General features: G+C 54.0%; 1 protein-coding gene across 1 annotated transcript in view; it reads left to right on the top strand.

Moving 5' to 3' along the window:
* Positions 1 to 22779, top strand: part of COL22A1 (collagen type XXII alpha 1 chain) — a 242116-nt gene that overhangs the window by 6689 nt on the left and 212648 nt on the right. The window lies entirely within an intron of this gene.

Genomic DNA, 22779 nt, shown 5'->3' with positions numbered 1-22779 from the left:
GAACTGTGTCTGGCACCCAACGGGCTCTGTACTGCTCTGTGACTCTTCTCTGTTGTCTCACTTCATCCCCACTCCCACTGACTTGTTCACAGATACTTATTGGGGATCTGCTTTTTGTGTGGCCTTGTTCTGGTTTCTGGGCCTGTCGAGAGAGATTAAGACAAAACTCCTGCTCTTAGAATGTTCATGGTCTAGATGGTAAAAAAGACACATAAAAAAAAAAAAGGATATAATCCTGTGGGGGTGATCTTAATAAAGCTGCCCCAGAGTCTCATGGGGTCCTACTGTGGTTGTGTTGGGTGATGACCCTGAGAATGACAGAGGGCTTCCTGGAGGGAGGTGGTGCTTAGACCGTTTAGAAGGACGTGCCTGAGCAGTAGGGTGAGGGATCGAGGGATTGGCATGACGCTGCCAGGGAACTGTCATGGAGCCGTGCGGCTGTGGCCAAGGAGGGCACTGGGGTTGGTGGCTTTGTACGATGGTCAGGCTCTCAAGAAAGGAGGGCCTTGAGTGCTAAGATGAGGTGTGGAAGGGTTTTGCTCAGGGGTAAGACACCGTCAGATCCGTGACGATGGAATGGGGCAGGACAGCAGGAAACAAGGAGACCCTTTACAGAACTGCTGGAGAAATTCCGAGAACAGACAGTGCTGGGCATAGGCCCCGTTCCACAGATGAGGGAGTCCCTGCCCCGAGGGCTAAGTGAAGGAAAGCTTTCCCATATCGAGGCATCAGCTATGAACATTCACTTGACCCTCATTACAACCGTGTGGACTATAGTGGTCTCCTTGTCACAGATACGAGTGGGCAGCACGCAGAGCTCCCGGGAGGGGCAGCTGCTAGGCCCTCGGCAGTAGGCCAGAGGGGTGATGCCAAGACGGGAGAGGGCAGGAAGGCAGGAGAGAGCCGGCTAGGGCCAGAGCTCAGGGTTGACCTCTAGGTCAACCTGACATAGGGTCATCAACCCTGAGACACCGGGCCACAGGCCCAGCTAACAGCAGAAGTCCAGTGTGATGGCTCAGGGGTGCTATGCACCTGCTGTGATCCCAGAATGACCTGATGCAGGATGCAGGGAAGCATCCTCTAGACCCCTCCCACTGGTATTTTGTCCTCCTGCCAGCCTGGGTTCAGGCTGGTTCTAGGTGATGGCCAGAGAGAATCTAGATTTTGAGGAACCTCTGTGCCCGGGGCATGGTTCTGGGAATGGCGGGATGTCACCTCTGGGTGCCTCGGAGCCGTGATGTCACCTCTGGGACATGCTGCCCGGTTAACAAGAGGGCGGAGCTGGGGACGGAGTCCATGCCTTCAGCCTTGGTGTGACCTCCTCCTGCTGTGTGCCAGGCTCAGGCGGCCCCATCACAGGCAGTAGAGGACCCCACTCTGACTGGCTTGGGTAATGAAGCAAATTGATATCACACATGACAAAAAGGCCAGCGGTCAGGCAGGCTTAACTGAAGAGGCCAGGGCTCATTCCACTCCTTCCGTTTCTGCGTTTTTCGTTGGCGGTAACTCTGCTCTTGGCTGGCTTATGTGTCTGGGGCCTGACATGGATGGTTTGCTGCAGAGATGTTGATGAAGGCTTTGTCGGGAGGAGGGTGAGGTCAATGAGGGATACTGAGGCCCCGGGAAAGGGCCGCGGGAGAAGAGGGGTGATGGCAGGGGTGGAAGCATGCCCAGAGCCCCCTGAGATGGGGAGGGGCTGTGGGACAGTAGCTGGGGTCACCTCAGGGAGGTCAGCTGCTGCCTCCACGGTGGCCTACAGGGAGCATGAAGGAAGCCCCCACTCCTTCCCTCCCCTCCCCTCCCCTCCCTTCCCCTCCCCTCCCCTCCTCCACTGGCCTGAGCCCAACAAGAGGCCCAGGTGATGGTGTCCCAGGGGCCAGCCTCCCGGGCTCCCAGGGAGCAGAGGAGGCAAGAACAGGGTGGGAGGGCACAGTGGGGCCACCTGTGGTGAATCTTAGGGCCACCTGAGTGTAGGACCTTAGACCCAGGACAGAGGACACCATGGCCCCAGCGGGCCTGGATTCAATCTGATGGTGGAGCATGGGCCTGTGACTCTCCCCAGACCAACGCTGTGGTTCCTGAGCGGAGAGAGGCTGTGTGGGGCCTAAGCCACGTGACCACCCCCACACCCTCCAGGGAAGGCGTTTGACCCCCCTGTAGGGACACGAGGGCTGCCAGCAAGAGAAGGGGGACCCGATGCCAGCTGGCCGGGGCCACTGCAGGTCCCCCGTGATGACACTGAGAAAACTCACAGTAGCCAGGCTCCTCCAAAACCCTAAATAGATGTAAGACGTAAGTTATACTCAGTTGTCTGAAGGGAATCTGTTTTTGTAAATACAGCTGTAAGCCGACCGGGGGCCTGTTCTATTCTGGTGACAAATGAAACAAAATCCCATTACAATAGCTTCAATTAGAAACAAAGCAAAACAAAATAAAATAGCTGGCGGTAACATCCTCAAATATACCCCGTAAGATTAAATCAAGGAGCATCGCAAAATCCAAATGACCAGAGATCCCTGGGCACCCAGGAGATACCTTTGGGTGACTTCAGAACCCAAACAGTTGTTCTGATTAGGGGCTTCATTCATACCGGTGGTCTGGAAAATCACAGACGAACGATGCCCGGTTTTTGGTGTAGCAGTCATTCAATGGCATCCGACCTACTCCTTCATTCATTCAACAGGCGTAGCAGTCATCGGATGCAATCAAATCATTCATTCACGCAGTCTTCAGCAACCCCGCAGAGCATTGTAGTAATTGTCCATTCATTCATTCATTCATTCACTCCCTCAGCAACTGCACACTGAGTGATTCCTGTGTCGGGGCCCATGCCGAGTTCCCAGGATGCAGCGATGGCTCTGACATTCCTTTTTTGTCCTCGAGAAGCTTTTGTCTCCTTGGGGCAGCAGGGACGTGGCAGCTAATTACACTATGGAATGTGTACCCTGGTTACCACCCGCAATTTCGTGTGCTGGTAGTTCACCTGCCTGGGGTCTGTCCTCACACACAGGAATGAGCTTCACGGGGGTAGAGTCTGTGCCTTGCGGTTTCCGAGCACCTGGAACAGGGCCTGGGATGTAAAGGAGCTGCTGGAATGGTGTTCAAAGGAAATGCAGGGTAGGGGGACCTGTGGGTGGGTCTGTGCTTGCTGTTGTGATGCGCCCATTAGAGGGACTTGTGCAATGATCTGCCCCCGTCCAGATGCAAAGATTAAGAATCCTCAGCCAACCTGAAATCCTGAAATATTGAACATATCTGTGTTTCGATGAGCAGAGACAAACGGTTAGATTTTGAAGGTTGATGAGGGTTTGGAAAAGGCAGGCTGGCTGCGATGGGCTGAATCATGCTAAAGACGTCCCCCTGCCTTGTCGGGTGGGACGGAGGCCGAGGAGCAGGACCCTGACCGGACCCCACTGGAGCGAACAGAACTAAGGTGTCTGCCGTTCTCTGGTCACCCAATGTTGACAGCATTTTGCAGGCCACTTGTCCCCCGTCCTCACCCAGCCCTGTGACATTCTGCACACAGGGAGCCACGGCTCCAGACCTGCATGGCCAGCATGGGTGGCCCTTGACCAGTCGGTGTGGTCCAAACTGAGAAGTGCCACTAATACTGTAAACACTGGAGTTTGTAGACACAATGAGAAAGAAAGCATTTGAGGCCCCTGGGTGGCTCAGCGGTTGAGCATCTGCCTTCAGCTCAGGTCATGATCCCAGGGTCCTGGGATCGAGTCCCCCATCAGGCTCCCCACAGGGAGCCTGCTTCTCCCTCTGCCTGTGTCTCTGGCTCTGTGTCTCTCATAAATAAGTTAAAAAAAGATCTTAAAAAAAGAAAGCATTTCATGAATGTCTTTTCTGTCGATCATATATTTAGATGTGAATATTTTGGAAATTTAAATACAATTTAAATACAAATATAATCCATAAAATTGATCTCACCTGGTTCTACTTCTTCAAATGTGGCTACTAGGAATGTTATTATTACCCATCAAGTCTGCATGCAAGGCTCCTCCTCCTCCTCCTCCTCTTCCTCTTCCTCCTCCTCCTCCCCCCCCCTCCCCATCACTCTCCTTTGTTGCCGCTACTGCTGAACTGTGGTCCAGTTGCATCCAGAGCCCATGCTTTCCATTGAGCACTTGGCTACAGAAGGGTGGAGGGGCTGCCCTTCCGAGGGGAAGTGGAACCCCAGGTCTGTGCACAGGAAACCAGGGGCCCATGTGTGGGGTGGGGTGCAGAGCTCCCAGCCCTGAGGCAGCACAGGTTGGGGTCTGCAAGCAGAGGCCGGTCTGGTCTGGAAGCCCAACTGAGAGTCACCAGGTGAGCTGAGGAGGGGGCAGTGTGAGAACAGGAATGGGCCTGAGGCCAGACAGAGCTTCTCTGGGGTGGCCATTGGGGAAGCTTCTCTGTCTAAATGCCCCAGGGCCACCCGTGGACCCTGATTCTCAGGATTTCTGGGTGCTGCTAAGAGCTCCGTTAGAATTCCAGCTGCAAATAAAAAAATAATAATAATTCATTAAAAAATAAAAATAAAAAATAAAAAAATAGAATTTCAGCTGCATATCCTACCACGTGGGGCAGGGCAGCAAATAGGATATTAGTTCTCCTGATTTATCTGCTCTCGCACGTTTATGACCTACCCTGTGCTTACCTGCTCTGTCCCAGCTCGTGTGTGCAGCACCCAGTGTTGGCTGGCACTGTGATCATGAGTGTCAGCCGTGACTGGGTGAGACCCTCCCCAGGGTGGTCCAGGGACCAAGAAGCAGTGCTGGGAGCTCAGCCCTGTTGCCCTTGACCTAGGGCCTGAATTCTTTGCAGGAAGTTGGGATATTTTGGGAGCATCTTTTTTTTTTTTTTTAAAGATTGTATTTATTTATTCATGAGAGACACAGAGAGAGAGAGGCAGAGACAGGCAGAGGGAGAAGCAGGCTCCATGCAGGGAGCCCGACGTGGGACTCAATTCTGGGTCTCCAGGATCACGCCCTGAGCTGAAGGCGGCGCTAAATCGCTGAGCCACCCGGGCTGCCCTTTCAGGAGCATCTTTAAACTCACCATGTCATTGATGTCTCCCCAAGTTCCCAACATGGGTTTCCTGGTCCTTCCTTTTCTGTGGACGGCACTGGGGCCCCGGGGGTCTACATGGCTTGCCTGGGATCACAGGGAACCAGGTGCTCTAGTGTCCATTCTCCTTGGCATCCACTGCCTGGGAGTGGGGGCTCTCAGGCTGTCCCCTCTGTAATCCTTTGGATTTCTTTTTTCCTTTTTAAAAAATATTTTGTTTATTTATTCATGAGAGACATAGAGAGGCAGAGACACAGGCAGAGGGAGGAGAAGCAGGCTCCCTGTGGGGAGCCCGATCAGGACTCGATCCTAGGACCCCGGGATCACGCCCTGGGCCAAAGGCAGAGGCTCAGCTGCTGAGCCACCCAGGTGCCCCCCATCCTTTGGATTTCTGTTACTGAAGCGTGCTGGTGCCTAGCGCCGGCCTGGCTCACACGGTGACCAGTGGCTGTGTGCTGAGTACATGAGTGATGCTGACTGTCCTGCTGGCCTTGGGCTCGTGGAGGGAGGTGCCTGTGTGTCAGGGCCTCAACTCCCGCCTCTGCGGCCTAACAGTGTCCCCAGGGGATTCAATCTCAGCCCAGCTCCCTGCAGTGTGTGGGGCGGAGGCTGCAGACCGGGCCCAACCCCAGGGCATTGACTGTAATTAAGAGCTTTCTCCACCCCGGGCTGTGTCGTGGCCACAAAACAACCTTTATATAGCTAATCGGGTGGCCTTGAGTGAGCCTGTGGAATGCCAGCCGGCCACAGCTGAGAGACCTCCGCCTCCTTCTATTTTGGGGAGATTCAGTGGTGGTCCCCTCACCGCTCCCCCCACGAGCAGGGGCACTGTCCTGGGTTCTGTTGCTTAGGCTTTCAGGCAGCTGGGCTGTGATGTCGGCCTGGGTTAGGGCAGAGGGGCCTCTCCCGTGTGGCTCTGGCGCTTTTTCCCATGACACATGGGCACCTCTGTCCATGTGTCCCTCTCTCGATGGCCTGTCTGTGCCTTGATCTTTGCCGTGGTTATCAACAGGAAATTTCACCTTCTAAATGACTAAATGGTGAACTCCACCTGAGAATATGTCCTCTTTTTTTTCTTTTTCTAGTGCATTGTCAGGAAACAGCCCAGCTTCCTGATGTAATTGGGAATGGGCTGGAGAGAACTTTATTTATTTATTATTTTTAGCTTTTTTGAAGATTTTATTTATTTGTTCATGAGAGACAGAGAGAGAGAGAGAGGCAGAGGGAGAAGCAGGCTCCCTGCAGGGAGCCCGATGTGGGATTCGATCCCAGGACCCCGGGATCACACCCTGAGCCAAAGGCAGACGCTCAACCGGTGAGCCACCCACGTGCCCCTGGAGAGACCTTTAAAGATATCGTGTCACAACCGTGGATGTGTAAGGATCCTCTATAGTTATTGGGTTGTTTTTTTTTCCCTGACCTATTTTGATCAATCCCCTGTTCTCTCGCAGACATTGTTCTGAGGCACAGGGTTCCTCTTTGAATAAGGCATCTGTGGTCCTACTTTTAGAGTGACATTTCCAGAGGAAGGGGCCCTGGAGAAGGGAATTGAGTTGAGCTTGAGATGACAAGCAGCGACAGTCCACGCCCTGAGTTCCAGGCAGAGGCAGCAGTGAAAGCCAAGGGCCCGGGGTAAGCGTGCACTCTGTGTGCTGGAGGGGAGTGTGAGGGGAAGGGGAGGGTTGTCACCCCTGCTTCGGGAGGTGGAAATTGAGGCTTTAGCTTCCTGCCCTAATGTTCCCAAGTGTGTGTAGGAGAAGGAGTCCAGCCAGGAGTCTTCCCTTGGCCAGAAGCAGAGTCCTCCTCAAACCCCAGGAATAATCTATCTCCTCAAAGACCCAGCAGTCAGGCCGAAGGGAAGGGCTTTGGGGCTGGCTCTTGGCATGCCTGGGTGGCACATCCCACCTTAGAATTTCCCTGGGCCCATCTCCCTCTGATCCTGAGGCGTATAGACATTAAAGAAGGCACAGCCTGTTGGGGACATTGTGCCCAGTGACCAGTTCTTTCTGGCCACACTCCTGCCTCCATCCCCACGTCCCTCTGTGTGCTCAGACGCTGGTGGTAAGGTGAGGACACATGCACACACGCACATGCACACCATATACACACATCACACCCACAAACATGCACACATACCTGGGAACATGTGTGCATGTGGCCACCAGACCCAGCTAGTCCTCTGGGTGGACCCCAAGGCCAGGGAGCATCTGCAGCAGCAGCAGCCGCTGTGGGTTTGGAGCTGCCACGTGGATGTCTGTGGCTTGGCCCTTGGGACTGCATCAGCCTCAGAAGCAGTTCCGGCCGGGCCCGCCCTTTGCCTAGAGGTCACCAGGAGTTCTTCCTGGGAAAACTTGTTATGATCGAGCTCACCCCGTAGAAATTGTAACTGGGTTGCTTCATTCTGATTATGTGCTGGGAAATTTTATTAGAAAGTTACTGAACACGATGAAAAGCTGAAAAGCACCCACCAGTTATACATAATTGGCAAACATCAGAGAAAGAGAAACGGTCTCCCAGCTGTGCCCAGCCAGGCTGGTGCCTGGAGAGGATCCCGGGGGCTGTTCAGAGCATGTCCCTGCCTGACTCCGGTCTCTCCCTGAAACCAAGGAACCCAAGTGTCAGAACTAGACATTTTGCCCGTGGCCTCTGTGGGGCCGGGGAGAGTGTCCTGCTGCGCTGGCAGGGGCGTGTGCCCGCATACCCTCGACTCTCTCTGAATGGATCACACTTACATTGCTTCTGTGTTCTGGTGATGGTGTAAAACCGTCCTCCTGTGCTGAACTCCGCGAGTGCCCCCTCGTGTGTTCCTGCAGGCCATTCCTACAAGAGCTGGATATTGGCAGTGAGGTGCCGTCGGGGTGCTTACGCCTCATCGGAGCGGGCACCTGGCATGCCCAGCTCTGTCTCCCTGCCCTCTGTGACACCTTAGGCCAGTTTCCTGGCCTCTGGCCTTGTGTATGGCCATACAATAGAGGCTACTGGCACCATTCCTACCTTTTAGGGTGTTGTGAGGATGTAATGGGGTGTGGGAATCGCTTGACTCAGGGGTGGCACTGAGCATGTGCTGTGCAGTGTTTGCTTTTACTATACACCCATGCATCCAGACGTGCATGCACATGCATGTACACACAGGCACACGCACACCCATGTATTCACATACGTATAGACATACATTTACATGCACGTACATATGAGTATATGTGTGTATGTGTATAATTTATATATGTAAATTACACACAATATCCATCACACACAATATCCATACATATAAATTTTTTTAAAATTTATTTATTTATTCATGAGAGACACAGAGAGAGTGAGAGAGAGAGAGAGGCAGAGACACAGGAAGAGGGAGAAGCAGGCTCCAGTAGGGAGCCCAATGTGGGACTCGATCCTGGGTCTCCAGGATCACACCCTGGGCTGAAGGCGGAGCTAAACCGCTGAGCCACCCAGGCTGCCCCCATACATATAAATTTTTTAAAAGATTTTACTTATTTATTTGATGGAGAAAGAAAGCACAAGCAGGAGGAGCGGCAGGTGAAGAGGGAGAAGCAGACTCCCCTCTGAGCAGGGAGCCTGATGCAGGGCTCGATCCCAGGACCCCGAGATCATGACCTGAGCTGAAGGCAGACGACCAACCTCCCGAGCCACCCGGGCGCCCTACATACATACAAACTTTATGTGTGTATATGTGCATGGGTACATATACTATTTTCCAGAAAGATGATTAAGTTAAATGCCTTTCACTTACGACAGTACTTCTCAACCCTTTTGTTATGTCCCTATAAAGGACCCTACACAAGTCTTACATTCCCCCCAACTGCCTCCTTCTCTGAAATCGGATACAAATATACTTGAGCTGTCTGTTTATGCTGCGTGAGCTTCGGAGGGCCCAAGCCAGTGGGTCTCTCAGACTTGCTCACCCACTCCCTTGAAGCAGTTTTTGCTCCCCGGGAGGGGATACATCCGGCCCTATGAGAAGGCATGATTTGGGGTGGAGGGGAGGGGTAAAGGATGAGAATTCAGGGAAGGCCTGGGTTCAGATCCTGCCTTCTTCTGTCCCTGAGGAGCTGAGACTTTATAGCCTCCGTGTTTAGCAGATGGACTTAGGTTTAAAAGCCCAAGTTAAATCCAGGTTTCTCTGTTTGGACAGATTACCTTCTTTTTATATATATATAAATTTATTTTTTATTTGCCAACATATAGCATAACACCCAGTGCTCATCCCGTCAAGTGCCCACCTCAGTGCCCGTCACCCAGTCACCCCCACCCCCTGCCCACCTCCCCTTCCACCACCCCTAGTTTGTTTCCCAGATTTAGGAGTCTTTCATGTTCTGTCTCCCTTTCTTATATTTCCCACTCGTTTCTGAAGCTTTAGTTTTTCCTATAAAATGCAAGCAGTAATAGTCTCTCTGCCCTCTGGAGCAGAGGGAGTGTGCACATAAGAGGACCCCTTTGTAGCTCGCACATAGGGGAGTCACACGGCAAAGACCCTGATCTGAGCCAAGGGGCTGGAGTGGAATCCCATGACCACCTGCCAGCTGGGGGGCCCTTGGCAGGGACCTCACCTCCCAGAGACTTGATTTCCTCCTCGGTAAAGCTGAAATGATATGCACCAATCTAGCAGCTAAGTGATTCTGGTTGGCTTTATTATTGTGTTGTCCTGTTTACTATTTTTATGTCACGTCCATATGAAATAGAACATGCCAAAAATCATAGTGCCCAAACCTAACATGGTGGGATCTGAGCTCCCTGTCGCAGGGAGGGAATCCAGCAGAGTCTAGAAGTTCATGGATCATAAACTCTGAGAAGGACGTTGGTCCGTTCAGGAACACAAGATCTTTCTTGATCAAATGCAGGGGTTGTTGGCAGACTACGGCCCACAGGCCACGCCGGCCCAGGGGTCAATTTTTCAAGTTGAGTTTTGTAGGCGTATGGCATGTCAGCTTGTCTGCGTACTGTCGGTGGCTGTGGTGTGAACACACAGCTCAAGCTCAGTAGTTGTGACAGAGACTGCGTGGCTCACAAAGGCTATTTAGACTCTGACCCTTTACAGAAGATGCTTACTGACCCCCGGCTGTTGTGTTCTGATACGATGGCTGGAAATCTGGGGTCACGGCCAGTAACTCCCCTGTGACCCTGAGTAGGATATTTTATGGGGGCCTCAGTTTCCAACTTGGGTGCCGAGTGGGGTGGGCGAGAGTCCCCTCCCCCGTCTGTGTGTTTCGGTTGCCATCATGCTCCCCCAGCCTTGTGCAACTATTGTGGATGACTCTATATTTGTCAATTTTCGGGGCCACCCAAGGTCTTTAAGAAAGCCTCCTGTCCTCCCTGGCCGTAGACAAGGGCTCATGTCCCAACTGGACTAGATGAGTCAGATGGCTTTGGGGTCAGATATGAATCAACATCCTCCCCTTGCTCGTGCCTGGCTGGCTGGGGGGGCCTGTGCCAGCCTCAGCACCCTTTCCTGGTGCCATCCCACGTAAGCATCCACGTCGGCAAGGTCATCCCTTTTACTGGAATCATGTCATGCCAAGCATTCCAGCTCATGGAGGTTGGACTATGTGTTTTACACGGTGGTTTTAGTTTAGGGTTAATAAAGGGATAAAATACAGTGGCCACAACTAAATTGGTACTACTTGAAAAAGGCATATATACGTACACACTCTCTATATATACGTGTGTCTATATATAAATATGCATCCATATAATTAAACCCATGGAGAAATTCTGCATTTCTGAGCAACTCTATGTCCTGCAGCTGACCTTCTTCTAGCTGAACTTATTTCATACTTGCCAGAGGGCAGGCAGGACATGGGGGTTACACAATGTCTAGGGACTTTCCAAGAAATGTGGCTGATGAATTGCAGTGCTTCTGACACAACTCCACACTTACTGGAAAACTGAAGGAAAGCCATTGTCAACGCACCATGTTCTAGGTGACTGTTTTGCTATAAGACATGTCTGTCTTTGTCCTTTTAATTATAGACTCTGGCTTCTTTGAGTTCATCCACCCACCTCCACACACACAAATGCATGCACTAAAACACAAGGCATAGACACACATGCTCACTCAGATGCACAGGTGTGCATGCACACACACACGCGCAGGCACACACACGACTCTGCTGTTTCCTGGCTGTGTACGCATTTGGGCACAAGACTTACCCTCAGTTTCCTCATCTGGAAAACATGCAAACTATGTAAAATTCTCCCATGTAGGCACATTGCAAAGATTCTGTGAACGTCCATAGATTGTACGGCCTGAGTGATTGTAGACCTTGTCCGCACTGTCTCCACTGTCCCCACGATCCCTGCTTCAGAGAGGCCTCAGTCAGAGCCCGAGAAGGCACAAGAGTAGCCAACAGAGCACCCAGCCAGGTCCTGCTGCTGTTCCTGTGAGCCTGGCATCCTTGATGCAGAAATTTAGTCCTCGCAAATGAAAATTAGCCATTTAGCACTATTTCTCTGCATGCTTAGAGGTCCAATGGGCTGCACAAGTCTCCACCCCATCACACGGGACCCAGGGCCCTGTCTGTGCAGAAGAGGTGGTGGGAATTGGAGGGAAGGGGTCCTGGCTGGTGTGGCTTGGGATCAGTGCAGGCCAGCTTCTCCCCCTCCTTCTTGCTTTGTGTGAGAGTGACCCCATGGTCCACATTCAGGGAGGGGTGACTAGAAACGTCTGAGTGGGAACGCCAGGTGGCTCAGAGCAGAGCATCTCACCATCAAACAGGTGATCAGCCTGTTCCATGCGTTCCACTGTCTCAAGGTGGGGAGCCTCGTGGGGAGCCTAAGGCACTCTGCTCCACAAGATGTTTGTTGATTAGAAGTCACAAAGGGCCTTATGCATCTAAAAAACTTTTTTTTAATAAGATTTTATTTATTGGGCAGCCCGGGTGGTTAAGTGGTTTAGCGCTGCCCTCCACCCAGGGCATGATCCTGGAGGCCCGGGATCAAGTCCCGTGTCGGGCTTCCTGAAGGGAGCTTGCTTCTCCTTCTGCCTGTGTTTCTGCTTCTCTCTCTCTCTCTCTGTCTCCCATGAATAAATAAATAAAATCTTAAAAAAAGTAAAGGTGCAGGACTTGATCCTGGGACTCTGGGATCACTCCCTGGGCTGAAGGCAGGCGCTCAACCACTGAGCCACCTGGGCATCCCTAAGAAAAGACTTTTTTAATAAAAAAAAAATAATTCGTGGTCATCAGATGTGTTATATACAGCAGGGAAATAGGTGAATGGGAGGGCGTGAGTGAGTGAAGCCTCCATGGATTGCTTTGGCCTCCTGGTCTAGGAGCTTGAGCAGGTGATATGGGTGGGGGTCACACAGGCGGTCGCAAGAGGGGGTGGGGGGATGGGTGAAATAAGTGGAGGGGATTAAGTGGTACCAAGTTCCAGTTATAAAGTCATTAAGTCATGGGGATGAAAAGTCCGGTGCAGGGAATATGGTCAATATTACTGTAATAACCATGTGTGGTGACGGATGGTGGCGACGCTTATCATGGGGATCATTTCGTAATGTATGAAAATGTCAGATCACTCTGCTGTGCACCTGAAACTAGTATTATACTGTATGTCGACTATGCTTCAGTTGTTAAACATTGGGGGGAAAAAAAACAGAAAAGAAGAGGGAGCCAGTAAACCTGCAGTAAGGACCTGATAAAATTCTAGGCTATCGAGGAGTTTCTCTCTTCGTCTCCCCCACTTCCGTCCCTGCTGCCCTCCTGGAAGCCCAGAGTTGAAGTCCTGTGTTTGCCATTTGTCACCTCCTTGCTGATAACGTAACCTCTGTGCTTGGTTTCTCCGTCCGTGCAATGGCTACACCAATCCCTCCTCCTGTGTGCGAAATTAAATACACTGAAGCATAGAAAGTGCTCAGGGCAGCACCTGGCACACAGCAGGTGCCACCTGGCCCAGAGCAGGTGTCCGACACGTGTCCACTGTCGCTCCTCTCTGCTGCCCGTGTGTCGTTGGGGAGGTCACGGGAGCTCTCATCTGAAATACGGGGGGATGGGAAACCCATCTGATAGCTTTGCTACAGTGTTTTCTTTATCAGTTCGGGAAATCTTGATTAAATGCTTCTCAGGAGCTGGAAACTGTTGCTGCAGGATATGGGAGTGTGGACCTTAATGTGACCTACACACAGCCCTGCTCACATGGAGCCTCCATCTTAGAAGAAAACCCCTTAAAACATGAGTACGTAAGAATGATGCGTGAAAACCACAACGAGATCCCACCTTGTATCTGTCAGAATGGTTCTGGAAGAGCCTAGAAATAGCAAGTGTTGGCGAGGATGTGGAGAAAGGGAACATCTGGGAGCCCGTCAGTGGGAATGTGAGTTGGCCTGGACATTAGAGATGGAGGATGTGGGTTCTTCAAAACATTGAAAATAGGACCACCATAGGATCTAGCAGTCCTACCTCTGGAAATCTCGCCAAAGGAAATGAAATTACTAACCTGAAAACATACCTGCCTCGTTCATTGCAGCATTATTTACAAAAGCCAGGGTGTAGAGACAACATAAATGTCCACCTACGATGAATGGGTAAAAGAGGCTGCGCTGTACACTACACGAGAATATTATTCAGCCATAAAAGGCAAGGAGGGCCTATCTGCTGAAATGGCATGGATGGACCTTGAAGGCATCATGCGGAGGGAAATAGAGACGGGCAGGTGGACCGGCATTTCCAAATAAGCAGAGGGCTTAGGGGCAGAGGGAGGGGGTGGAAGGGTTGGGTGGAAGGTAGGAAATGTAGGGGAAAAGGTTCAACAGTGACTCCAGCACATAGTAATGTTCTTATGAGAAACTGGAGGCTGGAAGTACTGGGCAGCCGGCGCTCGGTCAGCTAGGAGAAGGAGGAAAGGCCCCGGCCCGAGCCCCTCCCCCTCCGCACCTTCATTCTCCAGGTGCAGGTTATGGCAGGTGCAGCAGGGCCTGGGGCTGCAGGCAGCGGGGAGCCATAGCTTCGGAAGAGCGCAGAGCCAGGTGGCCCCTCTGTGCCCCACCCCAGGCTGGCGCCTCCCGCTGCAGATGCGCAGAGGTGGGTGCAGTCTCTGATGGGAGGCGCAGCCCCAGTGGGTGCCATGGGTGGAAGAAGGCCGTGCAAGCAGGGTCCCCACCCAGCCCCCGGGCCTCAGCTCATCTCCGGTTACGGCTGTGCCTTCACCAGCTGGATTGGTCCAGGGGGAGTGGAAAGGGTGCCCAGCTGTTCCTCCGGGACATCTGGCTGTGATTTCCCACCAGCCTCACCAAAGCTCCCCCCGCAGGAATGCAGCCGGTGGCCGTTCCGGGAACCCCCCGTCCACCAGCCCTCTGGGGAGAGGGGTGGGAGCAGATGAGGAGCCAGGCTGGCCAGGTCCACTTCTGCCCCGAGACCTGGGATGCAGTGCATGGTCCCCGGCCTGCTCCCACAGGCATTCGGGGCCTGGTAAGGGGAGGGCTGAGCCAGGGCACCCTGCTCATCCCCGAGGATGGTCGTGGTCACCGGTGCTCCGAATCTGGGGCCGTGACCCTGCGTCTGGACACAGACAGGTCTTATGTCAGACCACAGGCTCATGGAGGGAATGTGGCCGTAACTAGAGAAAAGATCGCACCTTATCTTGTTTGCCCGTCTCTGCTGAGAACCACAGAATTTCCCCCCGGGGAGGCATTTTGGACTCGTTCTGTTTTCCTGGGACTGCACGGGGAGGTGGCGTATCCCGGCCACGGGGTGACTTCGGGTCAGCATCGCCCAGACCCCGGGCCTCGTTCACGCCCTCTTACCTCCTCCCCTTACTTCCTCTCCACGGGGCCGAGGGAAACATCTTGTCAAAACTCCCCTGGATTCACATGATCAATTTGCCTTTTTAAAAAGATTTTATTTATTTGTTTATTCATAAGACTCACAGAGGGGGTGGGGGTGAGAAGCAGGCTTCCCACAGGGAGCCTGATGCAGGACTCAATCCCAGGACCCCAGGATCATGCCCTGAGCTGAAGGCAGGCGCTCAACCACTGAGCCACCCAGGCGCCCCCTAAATTTGCATTTTGCCACTCTTTTCTTCTTAGATTGCTGTCCGCACAGAATCTGCTCAGCAGCCCTGTCACCTGGGCCCCACACCTTGTCTTGCAGCCCTGGGGGTGCCCCTCATCCTCGGATCCTGCGGGAGCTCAGGGCTGACGGTGACTGACCCCAAGCCGGGCGCAGGTGCCGTTCCCCTCAGCGCTGGGTCCCAGGCTGGGGATGGACAAGACGTATGGGACCGAGGTGGCCCAAAGCTTCCTGCACTTTCTCTCCTGTCACCCCCGTTCGGACCCTGAAGGGCAGGCTGAGCAAGCCAGGCTCGGAGTCTGAAAAGACAGAGGATGCCGTCCACCTAAGGTCACTGTTCACTCCCTGTGGAGGAGCAAACAGGACAGAGACCGTGAAGGGGAAGCTTGTGGAGACGTTCGTTCCTATGGAGCCGAAGCAATCAGCCCCAGCAGCGAATTTGGGTTTGAGGTTTTGCATCCAGGTCAGAGGGCAAAGCTTTTGGGGGAGAAAAGTTCGGTGTTAGATGCCATAGCCCGTCCTTCCCAGAACCTGCTGTCCTGTAACACACACCGCGGTTCCAGAAGCTCCTGCTCCCCTTACCATCACCACCCCCCCATCGCCCCGAGGCCACTGGTGTTTCCTGGGTTTGGGTTCCCAGGACCTGTGAGCAGTGGGACAAGGCTGTGGCCGTGCGCCTGGTTGCGCGGAGGCTCCACTGGGGGTGGCAGCGTGGGCCCTTCCCTTTGGTGGCATCAGACTCCTTACCTGGGAAACGAGAGGTCTGGACCGCAGGGTCATCCTTCAGGCTCCTTCCCGAGCCTCAGCTCTGGCCGTGTGCAAGAGTATTGATTCCAGAAGTGCCTCCCTCCGTTGTGGCTGGCGGCCCAGCTCAGCCGCTAACCCTTCCTGCCTTGCACGTCTTACCCGGCCAGACTTGAGGGCGAACCAGGCAGGTTGTGTGGGGCCTGCCTTCCAACCGGGCCCTGGGTTGGAATCCTACCTCTGCCTCTCCCTGCAGGGTGACATGGATGGCCGTGCATCCTCTCGGAGCTCTAGCCAACCCCCTGGGAAAGCCATTGAGAGACTTAAGCAAAACCCCCTGGACCGTGGGCTCCAGAGGGCAGGGACCCTTGCCCTTTCTGTCCCCTGGGCGTCCCTAGCATGCAGGGGGCGATCGTGTCCCTACCATGATGGACACTCCGGAAACATTGGCTCATGTCCCGCTCTGCTCCCTATGGATCAGCTTCCCAGCAGAACACAGGGTCTTCGGGTCCTGACAGTTCACCGCCCCAGCCCCTGCCCACCGCTGGCCCCAGACCCCAAACTGCTGATCCTGCCCCTGCCTGCCATGTGCCTGTCTCACCAATTCTGCTCATTTAAGGAATCCTTGAGGTCTCAAGAGCGCTTGTTCTACGGCTGGATCATTTAACCCATAGTGGACTCGAGGTCTGCTGCAGCCCAAAGACGGGAGGTGGCGGGGCCAGTCAGGCCTGGGTTTGGATTGTGCATCCCGAATGATGAGTGCTGTTCCTTGGGGACCAGTCACGGCGTCTTGAGAACTTGCTGTGGGCGACTCTCCTGCTGCTTCTGCAGCTCATCCTCCAGGTCTCATTGGAGACCTCCCTGACCCTCCAAGCAGCTCGGATCCCACTGTGTTCCTCCCATCCTGGCCTCAGTGCTACCCACTGGTTATAGTCCCCACTTGGAGAGGTCAGGGCCTTATTTGGCCAATCTCCATCTTGTCCCCTGGACAGCAGCTCCCTGAGGCCAGAGAGCCTGTTGTCGTGCCTGTGATACCCCGGAAGAGTTTGGTCCCAGGAACAGAGCTAGGTATTTATTAAATGTGGGATGAAGGAAGAAAGTTCGCAGTTAGGTGTGGTGCCTCTCGGATGCCAGCAGGTGAAGGTCATGGCTTGGCTGAGCCCAGTGGGCCAAAGTGGCTAGGACCCATGTGGACACCTGGGTGCTGGCTGAGGGCTCTGCTGCCCTCCTGAGTTCCCACCACCTCTCCTCCCCCTGCCTGCTGACACCTGCTGGGGCTCCGCCCATGAGACATCCCAGGAGGGAAAGGAAGGCCTCTGAATCTGAAATCCCACCCCCCTTGGATGGCCACACTCATGCAGTAACCACCATTACCTTCCGCCTGACCTTGGTTGCTCACTCTTGACTCCTGGGCAGAGCCACCTCTTCCTCGCCCTGACTTCCAACCCCTGCCCTGGGTCACCAGGCTGCCCTGAGCTAGCACCTTCCCACCTTTACCTGTCTCCTCGCTCCACGTAGCTCAGGGCTTTGTCCCCTGCCGACCCCAGAGCAAGCCAAGCCCCTTCCCCCTCAGGGCTCTGTGCTGCTTGCTCCTACCCCTGTCTGCCTGCCCTTCCTGTGGCTGGCTCATGCCCATCTCTGCTCTCAGCCCAGATGTCACCAGCCACCACCTGCGTCCTTCCTGCGCAGCGCTGGTCACACCCGGTGACCAACTTGCTTCTCTGTGTCTGTTTCCTCCACTGGCATGTGACCACCGAGAGGCCAGGGCCCATGCTTGCACTTGCTCGGCATTCTGGGAGGTTTGTGCTTGGCACTCTGCAAAAGCGTGCGGGCTGAATGAGTGAAGGAATGAAGGAGCACTTGTTAGGTCCCGAGCATCAAGCCGACGCCTTCCTGCTCACTGTCTCACTGAAGCTGCAGGGTGACCTCGCATGGGGAAACCCCACACACTTGCATCCCTATTTCCGGATCTGGAAGTGTGCACAGGGGGCACCTGACATCAGAGAGGCGAGGTCAGCAGAATCCAGACTGCCTTCCCCATCAGCCTCGGAGAGCTGGGTCTCCCTCTGGCCCTGTTCTAGCCTCACCTTACCCCGGTGAGCAGGCCAGGACTTGGGCTGGGAGGAGAGGGCCCTGGTGGGAGGCCACCTGCCGCTGCCCAGGCTGCCCCGGGGCATGTCAGCAGGTGCAGGCCCAGCAGGCCTCCTGGACTCCCCAGCTCACCTCTGCAAACAGCATTTGCTTCTGGCCACCAGCGCCCCCACCAGCCTTCCTCCCTCCCTCCCCTGGAGCCTCCTGCTGCCTCAGCAACAAGCACCCCAGGGCAGGGCTCAGACCTGCTTTTAAAAAATAATAATCACGGTAAAACAAACTCGCAAATCATGTTCAAATCTTTAAGGCAAATTTGAAAATACAAAGACGCAAAAAGGAACTAAGAATCACCCCAAGTTCTGCCTCCCAGAGGTAACCATGGTTTAGGTATACGCTCTTCTGGACACGCCAGCATGTGTGTTTGTGGGAGCAAGTGAGAGAGAGTGCTGGGGTCACACCAAGCTGATTCCTGTCTCCACCACTAGCTAGCTGTGTGATGTAACCAGGTCCTCTCGGCTTTCCTAGCCTCGGTTGCCTCCTCTGCATAATGGGCACGATGAGTAGCATTGATAGGAGGCCAGATGGGACCCAGACAAGCCTCATTCAGCAGCAGACATGCAGCCATGCCCACGGGAGCTGTGATCCCAGCATGCTTGCTCACGGCTCCGATGAGACCTGTCCCTCCACTCCCCTGGCCTGTCTGGGTGAGGGGCCCCTGGGGGGATGTGAAGCAGGGGGCTCGCTGGAGAGGATCGGACAGTGGGAGCAGCACCCCAGCTGCCTTGGAGCATCTAAGTAGCTTCTGTGAGAGAGAACGGGGACCTGTTTGGGCTTATTACCCATCTTGCCGTCTGTCCAGTCCACCCCCCAGGGTCCCAGTGCCCAGCTCGGAGCCTGGTGGACACGAGCGAGCAGACCCCCGGAAGGCGGGACCTGGGGAGCATCTGGATCCTACAGGTACAGAGCAAGGACTTTACAGCAAGTCAGGACCCTTTATGGGCGGAAGGGGCTGCCTCAGGAAGTAGCAGCTGGCCGTCTGTCTGTGCAGGCTTTGGAGACAGACAGACTTGGCTCCCTGTTGGGTGGGTGATTGGGGTGGGTGACTTCTGGAGAGACTGTGTGGTGCAGGGGTCAGGAGCCAGATGCCGGAGCCATCGTGCTGACCTCCCCACTTGCTGGCTCTGCGGCCGTGGACCATCCATTTGTAACCTCTTCAGGCCTTTCTTCCCGCGTCTGTGAATAATAGCACCTGTTCCTCGGAGCCACAGAGGGGCGGGTTAGAGAGCGGGAGGGTGAAGATGACTTCCTGGCTGGTGTGGGGCGCGGACGGGCTGTGCTGGGTGCCTGCTGGTGCCTGATTCACCCCCTCCTCCTCCACCTCCTCTCTGCACACTGGGAACCCCATCACGTCCTCAGTGGCGGCTGCCATGAGCCCCAGGGTGAGCGGTGATTGCTTCCTGTCCATTGCCTTCTGCGGCCTGTGGCTCTGTGCCCTGCTCCCGTGGTCCCGCTGATTTCCTGGACCAAGGCTACCAGCTCCGAGGTTCTAAATGGAGGTAGACCTTTATGCAGATCCAGGTGATCCTCCCATCCTGGTGAATTTCTTCACCTTTTATGCCTCTGTTTTTACGTCTGTGTAATGGGGAAAAAAATCTACTTTACTAGAACGGCTATTGCAGGTAAAATCCCCAGATGGGAGACTGGCACACAGTAGGTGCTCAATAATTACCATCACTCTCTTTTCCCAAATGAAGACACCGAAGGGATAGAACAGCTGGGTGTGCTGTGGGTACGTCAGCAAGAAGCAGAGGGCATCCTGTGCAAGCACACTTTCCCCTTCTGCCGTTTGGTAAACTGAGGACACCCAGAGTGTTTTTCCACAGGAGCCGCGGTGAATTCCTAGTTTTTTCCACCTTGGAGCAGCAGCTCTGGTCAATCAGGAGCAGGTCCCTCTTGAAAGCTTCTGGTGAAACAGAACTGGTCCTGTGGGCACAGGGATCCCTTTCCTCTCCGGAAGTCGAGGGTGTTCTAACGACACAAAGACCGAGGGAGAACAGGTATCAGTGGGTGACAGTTAGTCAGGTGGTTGTGATCAGTCACGTCTCTTTTGTGTTCTTACTCTTTCAAAGAGGAAAAGTGACCTCCTAACCCGAGAGTTAAGTACACATGTCCGTTCCAGAGAACGTATCCCATCGACAACTTATCCCACCCCAGAGCCGCTTCTCGTGTTGATCCTGAGTCATTCCCCGGGGAAACCCACCTTTACTGGGACGGTGAAGCCACCCCAGGCTGTCAGTGGCTCCTTCACTGGGACAGATGCGCCAGTTCTCACCACCACTCTGAGTTGTCCTCGGGCATCTGGAACGGGGAGCAGCTTTCCAGTCCTTGAGGAAAGGGAATGTGTGCAAGTTTGGAATACGCTCAATGGCAAATTAAAAACAAAAGCAAAGCAAACACAAACAAAGTACAGCGGCTTAGACAAATAGAAATGTGTTTTTCTTACCCTTTTCACCCAGGCTTGGGTTGCTGGGGTTGGAGTCCCTGACTCCTCAGTGGTCCTTGGCAGTCTTGCAATGTCATGTCCCCACAGTCTGAGCAGAGGGAAGAGACTGTACATGAACTGGGCAACCCCACCTAACTCTCTCCCATTTCATCTTTTTTTTTTTTTAATTTATTTGTTTATTCATGAGAGACACAGAGAGAGAGGCAGAGACAGAGGCAGAGGGAGAAACAGGCTCCCTGTGGGGACTCGATCCCAGGACCCCGGGGATCACGACCTGAGCTGAAGGCAGATGCTCAACCACTGAGCCACCCTGGTGTCCCAAGGAAAAAGCTTTTTAAGAAACCTCTCCTCTGCCAACCACAGCAAACTTCTGTTGCTTATTTTCTTGTCCAGAACTGGGTCACACGTGTGTCCCAGGGAGGCTAGAAGGGTGGGGGACAGAATAACCTCCATTAGCTGAGACCCACCAGCCATAGCTCTGCTCCTTGGGCTGCCACTCTGAGTTCAGGGGCATTCCCTTAGCAAGAAAGGGGGTCTATCACCCCTCCACGGCAGGGGTCCCCCTCTGTGACCTCTCACCACTTCTCAGCATCACGGTGGAACCCATGCCTGGAAGGCCATCCAGCATTGACTTCTCAGCGCAGGTGTCACTGGTCCTTTCTGGTCAGCGTGAACTTAGGGCCTTGTCTGTACCTGGGGAGGTGACGACAGTGATGCTACAGAGCTGAACTTGGAGGCATGCAGGGCTCTCACTCCCTGGGGAGACAGACACCAATCGGTGATTTCCAAGTGATGCCATCAGCTCTGGGACATGGGTTGGGGCAATGGGGCTCCTAACCCAGGCTGGGGTCACTGAAGACAAGCCGTGGGGTGAAGTGAGCAGCCTCAAAGACTGAGGAGGAGCCTGCAAAGCAAGGAGACACAATGATGTCACGGCAGCTCTGGCACTTTCTCATGCTTCCATGTGTCACGTCAGCCCACCAGTGCCCTGAGGGCAGGGGTGGTGACTTGTCTTTTTTTTTTTTTAATATTTTACTTCTTTATTCATGAGAAACACACAGAGAAAGGCAGAGACACAGGCAGAGGGAGAAGCAGGCTCCCTGTAGGGACCCTGATATGCGACTCGATTCCAGGACCCCGGGATCACACCCTGAGCCAAAGCCAGGCGCTCAACCACTGAGCTGTCCAGGTGTCCTGGGATTTGTCTTTTTATCTCATTTGTGTGTCCCTAGAACGAACTCTGTGCCTGGAACATATCTGGAGCTCAGATATTTTAGTTTAAATAAGTGAGTTCATGTGGAGATAAATAGATCATTATCCAAGGTGTGGAAATATGTTGGCCCAACAGATACAGTTATGGGCCTTTCCCTGCCAAGCAGATGAACCCAGAGGGCCCCGAAATCCCTGTGAAGCCTGGCTGGAGGGGGTATTTTGGGAATCATTTGTCCTGACTTGATACTAAGTCAGCTATAAATGGCCCCTTGAGCCTCTTGGATGGAAAAGGGTCAGTGACGGCCCCAGCCGGGGATTGGCAGGTGGCCTGGGGAATGATTCCTTCAACCAGTTTGGGCAAATTCTATTGTGGTTGAAAAGAGGCTCCATCTTACCTGTGTTCCTGGTCTTTGGACCGTCCCTGCCCTGTCTGGGTTTGGAAATCAGGTCACAGCCACAGGGTATTTTCAGAGACAAGACTCCGTGGCCCTGCCTGCCCTGAGCTCCAGCCATCAGTTTCCAGAGATTTGCTCAGAATCAAGGAGAGAACCTTCTGAATCAACGCATCTGCACTTGACGCATGATCCGCAGCCGGTGTCTCTGGCAGCCTTCCAGGGCTGGCGCCACCGATTGTCACCCTGCTGCTGCCGCTGTCCTGGGTGGGGCTGTCTAAATATTACGTGGTGCCCGCATCCTCTCGCGTATTTGGTCCTAGACAGACAGCTTGGTGCTGTTTCCAAAATAACCCCTTCCGTGGGGCTCGTCAGACCTCGTGGTGCCTTTGAGGATAAACATGATAAAGACCTCCACCCGGACCAGGGAAGATCTCATTCTTTCCCCTCGCTGCCGAGGGGTAAAGGGGCCCCAAACCAGCCCCTTGCTGAGACACTTGAGCCCCGAATATGGAAACACATCATTGCACATGGACAGATGGCAGGAATGTCCCATGAGGGGAGCTTATGACAGTGACGTGCACAGGGCAGGGGCTACACTCAGGTAAGCCAGTTGTTGCAGATGCTGAATTGGAGGGCCCCCGGGGCCCGTTCCAGTCCTGCTGCGAGCTTGGGCTGCGCCCCCACCTCCAGGCAGCCCCATGTACAGTGTGTGCTTTGGGAGGTCTCCCCGCCGAGACGCTCGCCCCAGGACTGGGGT

This window comes from Nyctereutes procyonoides, unplaced genomic scaffold (genome assembly GCF_905146905.1).
Source record: "Nyctereutes procyonoides isolate TBG_1078 unplaced genomic scaffold, NYPRO_anot_genome, whole genome shotgun sequence".
NCBI lineage: Eukaryota > Metazoa > Chordata > Mammalia > Carnivora > Canidae > Nyctereutes > Nyctereutes procyonoides.
Note: the sequence above shows the minus strand (reverse complement) of the source record. Positions and strands in the feature narration are given on the sequence as shown.